Source organism: Manihot esculenta, chromosome 5 (genome assembly GCF_001659605.2).
Source record: "Manihot esculenta cultivar AM560-2 chromosome 5, M.esculenta_v8, whole genome shotgun sequence".
In the NCBI taxonomy this organism is placed as follows: domain Eukaryota; kingdom Viridiplantae; phylum Streptophyta; class Magnoliopsida; order Malpighiales; family Euphorbiaceae; genus Manihot; species Manihot esculenta.
The window spans coordinates 27258227-27273942 of NC_035165.2; positions in this window are offsets into that span (position 1 = coordinate 27258227).

A 15716-nucleotide genomic window follows, 5' to 3' on the forward strand; every position below is an offset into this window, starting at 1 on the left:
GGTTAATGTTGAGTATATGGACAATATGGGTTGTATATGTATGTTTGATGTGTTTTAGTTGGGGTTTAGGATAGTTTGAGACCCCTATGAGCTTATGTATGTGTGTATGCATGTTGTGGAAGTGTTGGTTTTGAGTTGGAAGGTGTTGGGAGGCAAATGTGCATTGTGGAGGCTGAGTTCTGCCCTTTGGAAAAACTCAGGTTCGGCAGCCGAAGGGACTTTCGGCCGCTGAACCTGCCTGTGGAGGCAAGCCTTTGGCTGCCGAACCCTGCCCCCGAAAGTGGACTTTTGGCTCTGGAGGGGAGTTTCGGCCGCCGAAGGTGCCGCCAAATATGCATGAGTTTCGTCTCTGGAAGGGACTTTCGGCCGCCGAAAGTGACTGAGTTTCGGCTCTGGAGGGACTTTCGGCCTCCGAACCTGCCGCCGAAAGTGCCCTGTTCAGCCTTCCTTTGCATGATTTCTATGATTGTTTTAAGGTGTTTTAGGGGATTTTTGGGGAGTATTTTAGAGTCATGTTCATGTATGTTTGGTCCCTCATTTGAGTCCACCTGTGTAGGTTCGGACCCGAGGAACCGAGGACCCCAGCAGTGAGTCAGCTGCTTCAGAGTCTTATCAGAGCTAGCCTGAGGTGAGTAGAATAACTCATATATTTCAAAGTAAATAAATCAGTTTTGGAGCATGTTCATGCATCACGAATGCCATGAGATATATTAGGTTGTTTGCATTAGAATTCACGAATATGTTGCATTGCATAATATGATGTTGATGCGGATGAACATTGAATGATCCATTAGCCCTCGTATGTTATGACATGATATAATGATGATATGATATGATATGGAAGTCCAGGTGTGGCCTGCACTACGCCCCTGGCACAATGTAAGAGAAAGTCCGGGTGTGGCCTGCACTATGCCCCCGGCACGATTGGATATGTATGATATGATATGTGTAAGAGAAAGACCAGGTGTGGCCTGCACTACGCCCCTGGCATGATTGGATTGTGTAGAGGGCTAAATGATGACAAATCCATCCTTAATGTGATTTGTTTGTGATGTGATGCATTTCATGACAGCATGAACTTTAAATATAATGTTTTATTATTCTGCTCACTGGGCTCTAGTAGCCCACCCCATTCCCTTAATCCCCCAGGTTGCAGGTTCGGGATAGAATCAGGAGGTCAGCAAGAATAAGAAGTCATGTTTTATGTAATAGCTAGAAGTGGACATGAGAATGATGTAATGTAAAGTATAGTACTGTAATGTAATGTAATGATGTTTATTAAGGTTTAGAGTTGTGCTTGACCCTAGTATGTTGGTTAATCCCTTTTGAGTACATGATTTATTGATGTTTATGTAAATCAAGCTTAATGTATGATATGTTGCCCCATTGGAGCATTTGATGAGGGCTCCAGTTTAATGTTTTATGTATATGTTGATCATGTATGGGATTTAACAGGTATACAGGATGTATGCGAGGCTTGCTATGGGTCCCGGCGGCCTTAAGCCGATCTGGATCCTAGCGCCGATAGCGGTCCAATTTTCGGGTCGTTACACCTTTTGTCGATCTCGTGTTTTCTCCTCAAATCCTTTAAGTTTTGATAAGTTTTCATCTTGGTTTTGAAGATTTTTGAGCTAAGACGAAGTTTTGAAGCTTGGAGATCTCGGAGCTCATTTTCCCCTATCTCCGAGTTTGGATCGCCTCTCCTCTCGTTTTTCAAGAGGTAAGAGTAGATCCTACTCTTCTTTTATGTTTTATGAAAGTTTTGAGGGGTTTTAAGGGGGTATTGATGCATGTGTAGGTTAGTTGTTAAAAGTTAGAGTTTTTGTGAGTTAAATGATGAAATGTATGTTAAATGTATTGTTATGTTAATGTTGTTGGGGTATATGTTAGTTTTAAGCCCTTAAAAGCTTGAGGATGTGTTTACACATGTTTTTGCATGATATGGTTTGAGTTTGGAGAGTTTGGGAGGCAAATGTGCATAAGAGGCTTGAGTTCTGCCATTCTGGAAGAACTCAGGTTCGGCAACCGAAGCCATGTTCAGTCGCCGAACCTGCCTGGGGAGGCAGTTTAGCTGCCGAACCCTGCCCCCGAAAGCTTGGACTTTCAGCTCTGGAGGGGAGTTTCGGCTGCCGAACCTGCCCTCGAAGGTTGGTGAGTTTCAGCTCTGGAACCACTTTTGGCCGCCGAACCTGCCGCTGAAAGTGGCTGAGTTTCGGCTCTGGAGGGACTTTCGGCCGCCGAACCTGCCGCCGAAAGTGCCCTATCCAGCCTTCCTTTGCATGTTTTCTATGAATGTTTTATTATATTTTAGGGGGTTTTTTGGGAGATGTTTAGAGTCATGTTAGTGTATGTTTGGTCCCTCATTTATGTCCACCTATGTAGGTTTGGACCCGAGGAACCGAGGACCCCAGCAGTGAGATAGCTGCTTCAGAGTCAGCCTAAGGTGAGTAGAATGGATCTTTATGTTTCAAGCAAATGTATTTTGAGCATGTTCATGCATCACGAATGCCATGATATATACTAGGTTGTTTGCATTAGAAATCACGAATATGTTGCATTGCATACTATGATGTTGATGTGGATGGATGTTGGATGACCCATTAGTCCTCGATATGATATGATGACGACGATACGGTATGGAAGTCCAGTGAGGCCCATTCTACGCCCCTGGCACGATGTAAGAGAAAGACCAGTAAGGCCCATTCTACGCTTCTGGCATATTGGAATGTTATGTTATGTTATGTTTAGAGAAAGACTAGTGAGGTCCATTCTACGCCTCTGGCACCATTGGAATGTGATACGGGTTCATGTGTTTCCACATGAACCATATGATGCTGATGTTTTATGTGATGTGTGTTGTTTTTCAGAAGCAGGATGCGAGGCACTCGTCGATCTGCACGATTGACTGGAGTCCCAGCAGAAAGTGAGGGCATGGATGCCCGTCCTCCTACATTGCCAAGGGCAATGTCCTGTAGATCTAGTAGGGAGAGAGTGTCAAGGGACCCTAGAAGGTCTTTTGATGCAAGCAGAAGGGGAGCAGTTCAGGGAGGAGTGTCAGCTGAGGGGGATGAAATGGATGTTGATCAGAGAAGGGATAGAAGTTTAGGTGTAAGCATGTCTGAAGAGGGCATGGGAGAATCTCAAGGAGGCACTCAGGCCTCGGGGTTTGCTCAACCACCCCAATATCAACCCTTTCCACAGGGCCCCGGATATTCGATGGGAGGTACATCGGATTACCCCAGCTTTAACCCTTATCCCTCTTTCATGCCTTACCCACCTTTCTATCCACCATACCCCCAATACCCAATGTATCCACCCTCACCTTTCTATCCAAATGTAACAAACCCTAATCCAGGCGATGTTGCACCTCCTCCACCACCCCCTGAACCTGTAGCTCCTGAAGTCCAAGCACCTAAGCTAGCTCATCTGGGGGGAGCAGAGTTAAGATGACAGATTACTTGAAGCTAGATGCTCCCAAGTTCAAGACGGGAGATGATCCCTTTGAGTACCTGAAGACAGTAAAGATGATTACAGATGAGTTAGGGACAGATGATTGTAGAGCCATTCAGATGGCGGGATTCACCCTTAAATGCAAAAAGGCCCGTGAGTGGTTTAAAAACTATGTGGACCCAAGATTGGACAGTTTAACCTGGGAGGATTTTGCTAACGAATTTGCAAGATGGGCTTTCCCTGATAGCTCAAGGGAATTGAAGATAATAGAATTTGAACAGTTGAGGCAGTCTGAGGAGATGAGTGTGGATGAGTTTACAGATAAGTTCTTGGAGCTGTTGCCGTTTGTGGAGCAAACATACGATACAGATCAGAAGAAGGCCAAGAGGTATACCATGAGGCTCCACCCTAGGTATTCCTCCTTGATTCTTGCAGCGGAGAGGGAGAACTTCCACACTATTTTGGATGCAGCACGGAAAATAGAGGCTAGTGCCATCATTCAGGGGACAGTTAAGCAGTCTGTGGCACAGTCTTCGGGTTCCAAGACCCCAGGCAGAGGAAAGCTAGATCCCTCTTCTCTGAGTGCAGCAACTTCAGGAAATAAGAGGTGGAGTAGCACCACCAAAAAACTAAAGAAGAATAAGTTCTGGAATCGCTTGAAATCAGGTCTGGGACTCGGTGGTGGCTCGAGCTCGGGTTCAGATGGTGCAGAATGTTTGAGGTGTGTAAGCTACACAAGGGAGTGTGTCGGTTTGGGACTACAGCCTGCTTCAGATGTGGGCAGGAGGGACACATGGCATGGGAGTGTCCTAGAGCACCTTTTATGGCACAGTCCCAGCAGACAGCTTCTGGTAGTGTGGCACAGCCAGCAGCTCCAGCCGCGACTCAGGGCAGTAGCAGAGGCAGAGGCAGAGGGGCAGCCTCTTCTTCAGCAGGTTCTCGGGGTGAAGGTCCATCAGCTCCAGCTCGGATCTTCACTATGACACAGCAAGAGGCGAACACATCCAACACCGTGGTGTTAGGTAATCTCATCATTGGTTGTTCAGATGTGTATGCTTTAATGGACCCTGGTGCATCTCATTCTTTTATTACTCCGAGAGCCGTAGAGAGGTTGGGTTTGATGTCTCTGGGTTAGAGTGTCCCCTTTGGGTCAGTGGACCCAAATGTGATCCATCAGTGGCAAAGTCAGTCTGTCGGTTCAGTCCAGTGTTTGTGGAGAGTAGATGCCTTCCAGCCAACCTTGTGGTTCTAGACTTGATGGATTTTGATGTCATTCTAGGGATGGATTGGCTATCTACTCATGGTGCTATATTGGATTGCAGAGACAAGGTAGTTAGGTTCAGAGATCAGGATGGGTCAGAGGTTGTCTTCAGAGGAGACAGGAGGGGTACGCCTAGAGGTATGATATCAGCCCTATACGCTCGTAGGTTGCTCAGGAGAGGTTGTCAGGGATTTCTAGCTCATGTGAGAGAGCTGGATAGTCAGGTTAGGGAGCCCGCCTCAGTGCCCGTGGTCAGAGAGTTTCCAGATGTCTTCCCAGACGAGCTTCCAGGACTACCACCTGCTAAGGAGATAGAGTTTGAAATAGAATTGATGCCTGGAACCAGACCAATCTCTATCCCTCCCTATAGGATGGCACCAGCAGAGTTGAAGGAGCTAAAGAAGCAGTTGCAAGAGTTGGTAGACAAGGGTTTCATCCGACCGAGCACCTCACCTTGGGGTGCTCTAGTGCTGTTTGTAAAGAAGAAGGATGGATCCTTGAGACTTTGTATCGACTACAGGCAGTTGAACAAAGTCTCTACCAAGAACAAGTATCCTCTACCCAGGATCGACGATCTATTTGACCAGCTAGCAGGAGCAGGTTATTTTTCCAAGATAGATCTGAGATCCAGGTACCACCAGCTGAGAATAAGGGAAGAGGATGTGCCGAAGATGGCTTTCAGGACCAGATATGGGCATTATGAGTTCCTAGTAATGCCGTTCGGGCTAACCAATGCCCCTGCAGCATTCATGGATCTCATGAACAGAGTGTTTAGCCAGTATCTGGATCACTTTGTTATTGTCTTCATTGCCGATATCTTGGTATATTCCAGAAACACAGAGGAGCATGCCCATCATCTGAGGATAGTTTTGCAAACCTTGAGGGAGCACGGCTTGTATGCCAAGTTCTCCAAGTGTGAATTCTGGTTGAGGAGCATTTCATTCTTGGGGAATGTTGTGTTAGAACAAGGAATTGAAGTGGAACCCAAGAAGGTAGAAGCTGTAGCTAACTGGCCCAGACCCACTACAGTAATAGAGATCAAGAGCTTTTTGGGTTTGGCAGGTTACTACAGGAGGTTCGTTCAGGACTTCTCTAAAATTGCTGCTCTTATGACCAGATTAACTAAGAAGAATCAGAGGTTTGTGTGGTCTGATCAGTGCGAGGAAAGCTTTGAAGAGCTGAAGAAAAGGTTGACGTCAGCACCGGTGTTAGCTCTGCCTACCAGTAATGAAGACTTCACAGTGTTTTGTGATGTGTCCCGTGTGGGACTGGGTTGTGTGTTGATGCAAAATGAGAGGGTAATTGCTTATGCTTCTAGGCAGCTGAAGAAGCATGAGTTGAATTATCCCACACATGACCTAGAGATGGCAGCTGTGATCTTTGCACTCAAGATGTGGAGGCATTACCTGTATGGGGTGAAATGTGAGATCTTCACAGATCATAAGAGTTTGCAGTACATCTTGAGTCAAAGAGAGTTGAATCTAAGGCAGAGGAGATGGGTAGAACTGCTTAGTGACTATAATTGCGAAATTCAGTATCATCCGGGTAAGGCAAATGTGGTGGCAGATGCCCTAAGCCGGAAATCACTTAGCAGTCTATCCCATGTTACAGTAGAGAGAAGACCGGTGGTGAGAGAGTTCTATAAGCTCATTAATGAAGGGCTGCAGTTGGAGTTGTCTGGCACAGGTGCTTTGATAGCTCAGATGAAAGTGACACCCGTGTTTCTGGAGCAGGTGGCTCAGAAACAGCATGAGGACCCAGGGTTAGTGAAAATTGCAAGGACTGTTCAGTCAGGCAAGAATGAAGAATTCAGATTTGACAGCAAGGGGATCCTCCGCTATGGGAGTAGATTATGTGTACCAGATGACGTGAGTCAAAAAGGAGACATTATGAGAGAAGCTCATAATGCTAGATACAGTGTTCACCCTGGAGCCACCAAGATGTATCAAGATCTAAAGAAAGTTTATTGGTGGCCAGCTATGAAGAGAGAAGTGGCACAGTTCGTGTCCGCCTACGAAGTATGTCAGAGGGTGAAGCTGGAACATCAGAAGCCGGCTGGAATGCTTAACCCACTGCCGATTCCAGAGTGGAAATGGGAGAATATAGCTATGGATTTTGTGGTGGGGTTACCGGCAACATCCAACAGATTAGACTCCATATGGGTGATTGTGGACAGACTGACCAAATCTGCTCACTTCCTCCCTGTCAGGAGTGGCTATTCTGTGGATAAATTGACGCAGGTGTTTGTTGATGAAGTGGTCAGGCTGCATGGAGCTCCTGTTTCAATAGTGTCAGATAGGGGACCCCAGTTCACCTCCAGGTTTTGGCGGAGTCTGCAGAATGCTATGGGTACCAGGTTGGATTTTAGTACGGCTTTCCATCCACAGACTGACGAACAGTCAGAGAGAACCATCCAGACGATTGAAGATATGCTCAGAATGTGTGTGCTAGATTTTGGCGGTTCTTGGAGGCAGCATCTACCCTTGGTGGAGTTTGCCTACAATAACAACTATCATGCTAGCATAGGGATGGCTCCATATGAAGCTTTGTATGGAAGGAAGTGTAGGTCACCTGTCTGCTGGGAAGAAGTGGGAGAAAGGGCCTTGGCAGGGCCTGAGCTAGTAGAGATCACCAGCAGAGTAGTGCCCATTATCAGAGAAAGGATCAGAACTGCTGTGAGTTGGCAGAAGAGTTATGCAGATGTCCATAGGAAGCATGTAGTGTTTCAGGAGGGAGATATGGTGTTGCTCAAGGTGTCTCCTATGAAAGGGGTGATTCGTTTTGGGAAGAAATGTAAGCTAGCTCCACGGTACATCGGACCCTTTGAAATCTTGCAAAAGATTGGGAATGTATTGTACAACCTGGACTTACCCGCTTCAATGGAGAGAATCCATCCGGTTTTCCATGTTTCCATGTTACGAAAGTTCATGTCAGATCCGGGCAAGGTTCTTAGTGAGCCTGATGTGGAGATCCTAGGAGATCTCACCTATGTTGAGCAGCCAGTGCGGATCCTAGACACGCAGATCAGAAAGTTGAGGAACAAGGAAATCCCGATGGTGAAAGTCCTTTGGAATCACCATAATATAGAAGAATGTACCTGGGAGACACGGGAGTCTATGCTCCAGCAATACCCTCATCTCTTTTAAGGTTAGTGTTTATGTGTTATGTGTTAATGTTCTTGCCTTGCATGTATTAGTTGTTGAACATTCGGGGACGAATGTTCTTAAGGGGGGAGAATGTAATACCCGGCTAGACCCCGGCATCAGAATTCCTACCGTCCAGCGGAATCTCGGATGTCGGAGCTCTCTAGAAGGGTAGAATATGGGTTTCTAAAATATTTTTACATGTTCTAAGGTTTTAAATAAGAAAGAAAATTGAGTTTTGAAAGAAAATATTTTGGAGGAGAAACCCAGGTTCGGCCGCCGAACCTCATGTTCGGCCACCGAACATGGTGGAGTTGCGAAGGCACTTTTGGTTTCCGAAGGTGGACTGGCCAGCCGCCTATAAAAGGCCCCATGTCCGAAAATGGGCGAGTTTTCTCTCTCTATTTTTGGGCAAGGTGAGTCTCCGCCACCCCTTTTGTCGATCTCGTGTTTTCTCCTCAAATCCTTCAAGTTTTGACAAGTTTTCATCTTGGTTTTGAAGATTTTTGAGCTAAGAACGAAGTTTTGAAGCTTGGAGATCCCGGAGCTCGTTTTCCCCTATCTCTGAGTTTGGATCGCCTCTCCTCTCATTTTTCAAGAGGTAAGAGTAGATCCTATCCTTCTTTTATGCTTTATGAAAGTTTTGAGGGGTTTTAAGGGGTATTGATGCATGTGTAGGTTAGTTGTTAAAAGTTAGGGTTTTTGTGAGTTAAATGATGAAATATATGTTAAATGTGTTGTTATGTTAATGTTGTTGGGGTATATGTTAGTTTTAAGCCCCTAAAAGCTTAAGGATGTGTTTATACATGTTTTTGCATGATATGGTTTGAGTTTGGAGAGTTTGGGAGGCAAATGTGCATAAGAGGCTTGAGTTCTGCCATTCTGGAATAACTCAGGTTCGGCAGCCGAAGCCATGTTCGGCTGCCGAACCTGCCTGGGGAGGCAGTTTGGCTGCCGAACCCTGCCCTTGAAAGCTTGGACTTTCTGCTCTGGAGGGGAGTTTCGGCCGCCGAATCTGCCCCCGAAGGTTAGTGAGTTTCGGCTCTGGAACCACTTTCAGTCGCCGAACTTGCCGCCGAAAATGCCCTGTCCAGCCTTCCTTTGCATGTTGTCTATGAATTTTTTATGATGTTTTTGGGGGTTTTTGGGGAGATGTTTAGAGTCATGTTAGTGTATGTTTGGTCCCTCATTTGAGTCCACTTGTGTAGGTTCGGACCCGAGAAACCGAGGACCCCAGCAGTGAGATAGTTGCTTCAGAGTCAGCCTGAGGTGAGTAGAATAGATCTTTATGTTTCAAGCAAATGTATTTTGAGCATGTTCATGCATCACGAATGCCATGATATATACTAGGTTGTTTGCATTAGAAATCACGAATATATTGCATTGCATACTATGATGTTGATGTGGATGGATGTTGGATGACCCATTAGTCCTCGATATGATATGATGACGATGATACGGTATGAAAGTCCAGTGAGGCCCATTCTACGCCCCTGGCACGATGTAAGAGAAAGACCAGTGAAGCCCATTCTACGCCCCTGGCATATTGAAATGTTATGTTATGTTATGTTAAGAGAAAGACCAGTGAGGCCCATTCTACGCCCCTAGCACCATTGGAATGTGTAGAGGGCTATTAGTGACAAGTTCATCCTTGATGTGAATTGTTTGTGATGTGATGCATTTCATGAAAGCATGGATTTTAATATATAATGTTTTACTATTATGCTCACTGGGCTCTAGTAGCTCACCCTTTTCCCTTAACCCCCAGGTTTGCAGGTTTAGGATAGACCGGGGAGTCTTCCAAGTTAAAGTTATGTCTATGTAATAGTTAGTTGTGGACATGAAATGTATAAAGATAATGTAATGTAAAGTATTGTATAAAAATGTTATGAGGTTTAGTATTGTGCTTGGCCCTAATTTATATTAATCCCTTTTTATACATGATCGTTATAAAATGTTTAATGTTATGAAATGTGATAAACCAAGCTTGATGTATATTATATGACCCAACTAGAGCATTTGATGAGGGCTCTAGTGTGGGGTTTTATGTTTATAGTCATGGTGCATGCACAGGTCAAGCTTGGTAGAATGGAAAGTTTAAAGTTTTTATGTAAATGTATGATCATGTATGGGATTTATCAGGTATTCCCGGCGACCTTAAGTCGATCTGGATCCTAGCGCCGGTAGCGGTCCAATTTCGGGTCGTTTACACTCAATATCAAAGGCAGATTCGTATTTGGCAAACTGACAACGCACTGGAGTTCCTGGATACAAACTGTGGGAAGTTCCTAAGCGAAAGAGGGATTCGACATCATACTTCTAACACGTATACTCCACAACAAAATGGCTTGGTAAAAAGGACAAACAGGCAAATCATGAAAGTTGTTCATGCTTCTCTCTTTAGCATGAATATGTCTCGGTTCTACTGGAGAGTAGCAGTGAAGTCTGCTGTTCATCTAATTAATCGGGTCCCCTCTCGCGTACTTGATTTTTGAACTCCTCAACAAAAGATGCAAGCTCTCTTCTCACTGTCACATGTCCCAAATCTTGAACCAAGGGTTTTTGGTTGCATAGTATATGTCCATATTCCAAAAATTTTGCGGAATAAATTTGATCCTTGTGCTAAACGATATGTATTTGTTGGCTACTCCAATTTTCAAACGGGATACCGATGCTATGATCCACACACAAAAAGATTACATGTGACCTTAAGTGTGCCCTTTCGTGAATCAGAACCATACTATTCAGGGGGAGTCACACCTCCTTCTCTTCAGGGGGAGAGCTTTAGTGAAGAGAATGTGTCACAAGAAAACATGACAAATTTCTTAGAACTAGAGGAAGTAAGTGAAAGTTTTCAGTATAACAGTAAGCAAGGTCTCCCTGAAAGATGTGCTGAAGATTTATTGAAAAATTACAAATACCAACGTCTGCTGAAAAATCACCAATATCTGTTGAAGAATCACCAACATCTAAAGAGTCACCAACATCTGAAGAGTTGTCCATGATAACACCATTGACCAAAGAATGGATTCAGAATGTCCTAGACACCAACATTTTTACTCAGGTAAACTCGAGTCCTATACTTGATAAGTGTAATGAAACAAGTAACTTTTGTGACAATTTGGCTCCTAGATATTCACAAAGATCAAATAAGAGTGTACTAGAGAAACAATATGAACCTGACCTTAGAGCCAATATCAAGTATCCAATTATATCTATTCCTAGTAGTGTACAGGATGCCTTAGCAGATCCAAAATGGACAAAGACTGCAATTGAGATTGCACAAAATCTCGTACAACACGATCACACCAAACATATTGAAGTTGATCGGCATTTCATCAAGGAAAATTTAGACCAGAAGATTATACGGTTCCCGTTTGTAAAGTCAGAAGACCAGTTAGCTGATAAACTCACAAAAGCAGTGCCTGGGAAGATATTACATGATATGGTTGACAAGTTGGACATGATAGATATTCATGCTCCAACTTGAGGAGGAGTGTTGGAATGAACTGCCTAATTAGGAGTAAATTACGTAATCATAGAAATTTGCACAATTAACATATTTGATATATATTATTTTCTATACAAACTTATCTTGTTTCTTTAGAATAGGATTGCTTCCTTTTTCTCTCTTAATTTGTGTTGTAAATGTATCTATATATAACCTTTTTTCCGGAGAAGAATACACAATAACTAAATCATTCACAGATTCTATCGTTCAACACAAATTAATATAGGGAGGTTTACAATTTAGTCCCTGAGTATTGCCATTATTAACAAGTCAGTCCCTGTATTTTTAGAAACCTATTAAAACGTCCTTATCTTTTCTCTCTATCAACAAAATAGTCCTTCCGTCTATTTTTGCCGTTAAAAATATAATAAAAGACTAAATTACCCCCCATTATTTTCCTCCTCCTCCTCCTCCTCCTCCTCCTCCTCCTTCCTTTTCTTCTTCATCAATTCTTCCTCCTTCTGCTTCTTCTTCTCCTTCTTCTTCTTCTTCTTCTTCTTCTTCTTCTTCTTCTTCTTCTCCTTCTTCTCCTTCTTCTTCTTCTTCTTCTTCTTCTTCTTCTTCTTCTTCTTCTTCTTCTTCTTCTTCTTCTTCTTCTTCTTCTTCTTCTTCTTCTTCTTCTTCTCCTTCTTCTTCTTCTTCTTCTTCTTCTTCTTCTTCTTCTTCTTCTTCTTCTGCTTCTCCTTCTCCTTCTTCTTCTTCTTCTTCTTCTGCTTCTTCTTCTTCTTCTTCTTCTTCTTCTTCTTCTTCTTCTTCTTCTTCTTCAGAGGAGGAGGAGGAGGAGGAGGAGGAGGAGGAGAAAAGAAAAGATAGGGACTATTTCGTTGACAAAAAGAAACGATAAGGACATTTTAATAGATGTGAGAAAAGATAGGGACTATTTTGTTGACAAACAGAAACGATAAGGACGTTTTAATAGATTTTTAAAAATATAGGGAGAGACAATTTCGTTGACGGAAATAAATGATGAGGAAGGATTATTTCGTTGATGGAAAGAAACGATAAGGACGTTTTAATAGATATGAGAAAAGATAGGGACTATTTTATTGACGAAAAGAAATGATAATGACGTTTTAATAGATATGGAAAAATATAAAAACGTTTTAATGGATTTTTGAAAATGTAAGGACTAACTTGTTAATAATAACAATATCCAAGGACTAAATAAAGGATTTTATTTGAGGGTAAAATTGGATTTTAAAAATTTTCTCTCTCCTCCTTTATCTAATTTTAACGGAAAAGAGGACAGAAAGACTATTTCATTGACGAAAATAAAACATAAGGATGTTTTAATAGGTTTCTAAAAATACAGAGACTGACTTGTTAATAATGGTAATATCCAAGGACTAAATTGTAAATCTCTCATTAATATAGTAATCTAGTAAATTAATGTGGTCGAGCATTTTGTCCTTTTAAGGTAAATAAAAAAATTTTAAATTCTGATTCGAAAAAAAATATTTTTCAGATAAGAGTAAATTGAGACTATTATATTTTTAAAGTGTGGTAGAGCCTACCACAATAATATAATTATTTTCTCATTCATCATGCTCAAAGAGAGCATTAAACGTTTTATTAGAATTCTACATCTCAAGTAGAGATGTTCCATCTGTGCTGACCCCATCAGCAGGTTCAATCTGATGCAAAGATGGGATATGTCCCATCAATAGGCGGCGTGTCTGCCTCCTACTGATGAGACATAACGTCTACCATATTTTTAAAGTGTAATAGACATTATGTCACCTCAGCAAGAGGCATGTCAGCCTCCCGTTGACCAACGGCTCATTCGCAGAGAGCCATTAGTCACCTTACCCCTCTTCTCTTTTCTCGTAATAAATACTCCACTCCCTTTCTCCTTCCTGTTTCTCCCTTCCGACTCCTCTCTTTATTTCACTTTCTTTTCTACTCTCTCATCTTTTTCCTCTTCAATTCTAATATTACTTTCTCATTCAATTATCTATCGGTGAAGTATGAATTTTCATGAAGATAAGTATATATTTTTATGAAATCTTGAATTAAATCTTTACTTACACCTGCGAATATGTCATCTTTATAAGATCTTTACACTTAATTGAATATGTCATCTTCTTAGTTTTATCATAATAAAATTGATGATACTGCAACATATGATGCTCTTTCGCAGCAGCTACAATAGCTTCTCAAGATGTAAATATCATTCCAACGGAAAATTTTTTTGACTTATTTCAAAATAAATTCGATGGATCCTTTGCATAAAAATTAACTCTCATTACATCATACTCGATTTCAGAATTCAGAAATGGAAATATCAATGGTCTAATAGGATTTTCATAACCACTACTAAAACACATTGCCAAATTTAGATCATTATTTTCATCATTAAATTGACCACCGAAAATGTCCTCTTCCAATGACCATTTCCATCATTATCAACATTATCACGAAAATTACTATTATCTTCGGTTTCACCCTGCCCAAGAAGTTGTTCATTTTTGTGTATTTCATTACAATTACCTATACCCACAACTAGACAATTATCATCCCAATCATTTTCTTCACCCTCACCCTCAATAACAATTTTATGCCTACAACGGACAATTATAATCCCAATTATTTTTTTCACTCTCACCTTCAACAACGATTTAACTACTACTTGAAGGATCAACACATCCATCTTGTGTTGTATAATAGCAATATAAAATATTTACATATAATATAATTGAATCTACTGATCTAATTATCGAGATATAGTCAAACATCATGTAACGACCCGAAAATCGGACCGCTACCGGCACTAGGATCCAGATCGGCTTAAGGCCGCCGGGACCCGTAGCAAGCCTGACATGTAACCTGCAAACCTGTTTAATCCCATACATGATCAACAACATACATAAAAATTAAAACTTTTCTTTCATACATTTTATCATATGCCAAACTCAACCTGTGCATGCACTGAACATAATCATCATCATAAACTTGACCCCTCTATGGGATCTCATCAAGGCCCCCAATGGGTGGCATAACATGTGTTGAGTTGGCTAACATAGTCATCAATAAACATAAGATCATGTAATAAAAAGGGATTACAATATCTATAGGGTCAAGCACAACTTCTAATCCTCAATATCATTATACATAACATAACTATTCAGTTATACATCATCTTACAATTTATCATGTCCACTTTCTAACTATTACAATTACAAGACTTTACTCTTCTTGACTTCTCTGTCTAGCCCGTACCTGCAATCCTGGGGGATTAGGGAAAAGGGGTGAGTTACTAGAGCCCAGTGAGCAGAATAATAGAAAACAACATTTAAATCTCATGCCATCATGTAATGCAACACATCACAACAAATCACATCTCGGATGGTATTGTCACCAATAGTCTTCTACATTCCAAAGTGCCGGGACGTAGAATGGGTACAACCGGTCTTTCTCTTAACATAACATATCATGCATACCAATGTGCCAGGGACGTAGAATGGGTACAACCTGAACTTTCTCTTACATAGTGCCAGGGACGTAGAATGGGTACAACCTGGACTTCCATACCATATCATGCCGTAACATCATCATACCATATGAGGACTAAAGGATCATCCAATAACCAATCCACATCAACATCATAAATGCAATGCAACATATTCGTGATTTCTAATGCAAACAACCTAATTCATCACATGGCATTCATGATGCATGAACATGCTCAACTGTATAATTCATTTGCTTTAAAACATAAAAGTTTATTCTACTCACCTCTTGGCTAGCTCTGACAAAGACTGAAGCAGCTAACTCACTGCTGGGGTCCTCGGTTCCTCGGGTCCGAACCTACACAGGTGGACTCAAGTGAGGGACCAAACAACTAGAACATAACTCTAAAAACATCCCCCAAAAACCCCCTAAAACACCTCAAACAATCATGCAAAAACATGCAAAGGAAGGCTGAACAGGGTAGGTTCAGCGGCACCTTCGGCGGCCGAAAGTCCCTCCAGAGCCGAAACCTAGGCAGGTTCGGCGGCACCTTCGGCGGCCGAAAGTCCCAGACAGAGACGAAAGTCTCTTTTCGGGGGCAACTTCGGCAGCCGAAAGGCCTGCCTCCCAAGCCATGTTCGGCGGCCGCAAGTCCTTCGGCTGCCGAACCTGGTTTCTGCCAAAGGGCAGAAACTTGGCTCCCTTTGCACAAAAACTTCTCCTTTCCATTCCAACATGCATATAACTCATCCAAATCATGCAAATATACATACATTGGCTCCTAGGGGCTTCAAACTAACTTAAACCCCAACTACAACACACAACAACAACACATTGCTCAAAAACACAACGTAAACTCAAAAACCTAACTATGAGCTAAACATGCATTCTACCCCATAGA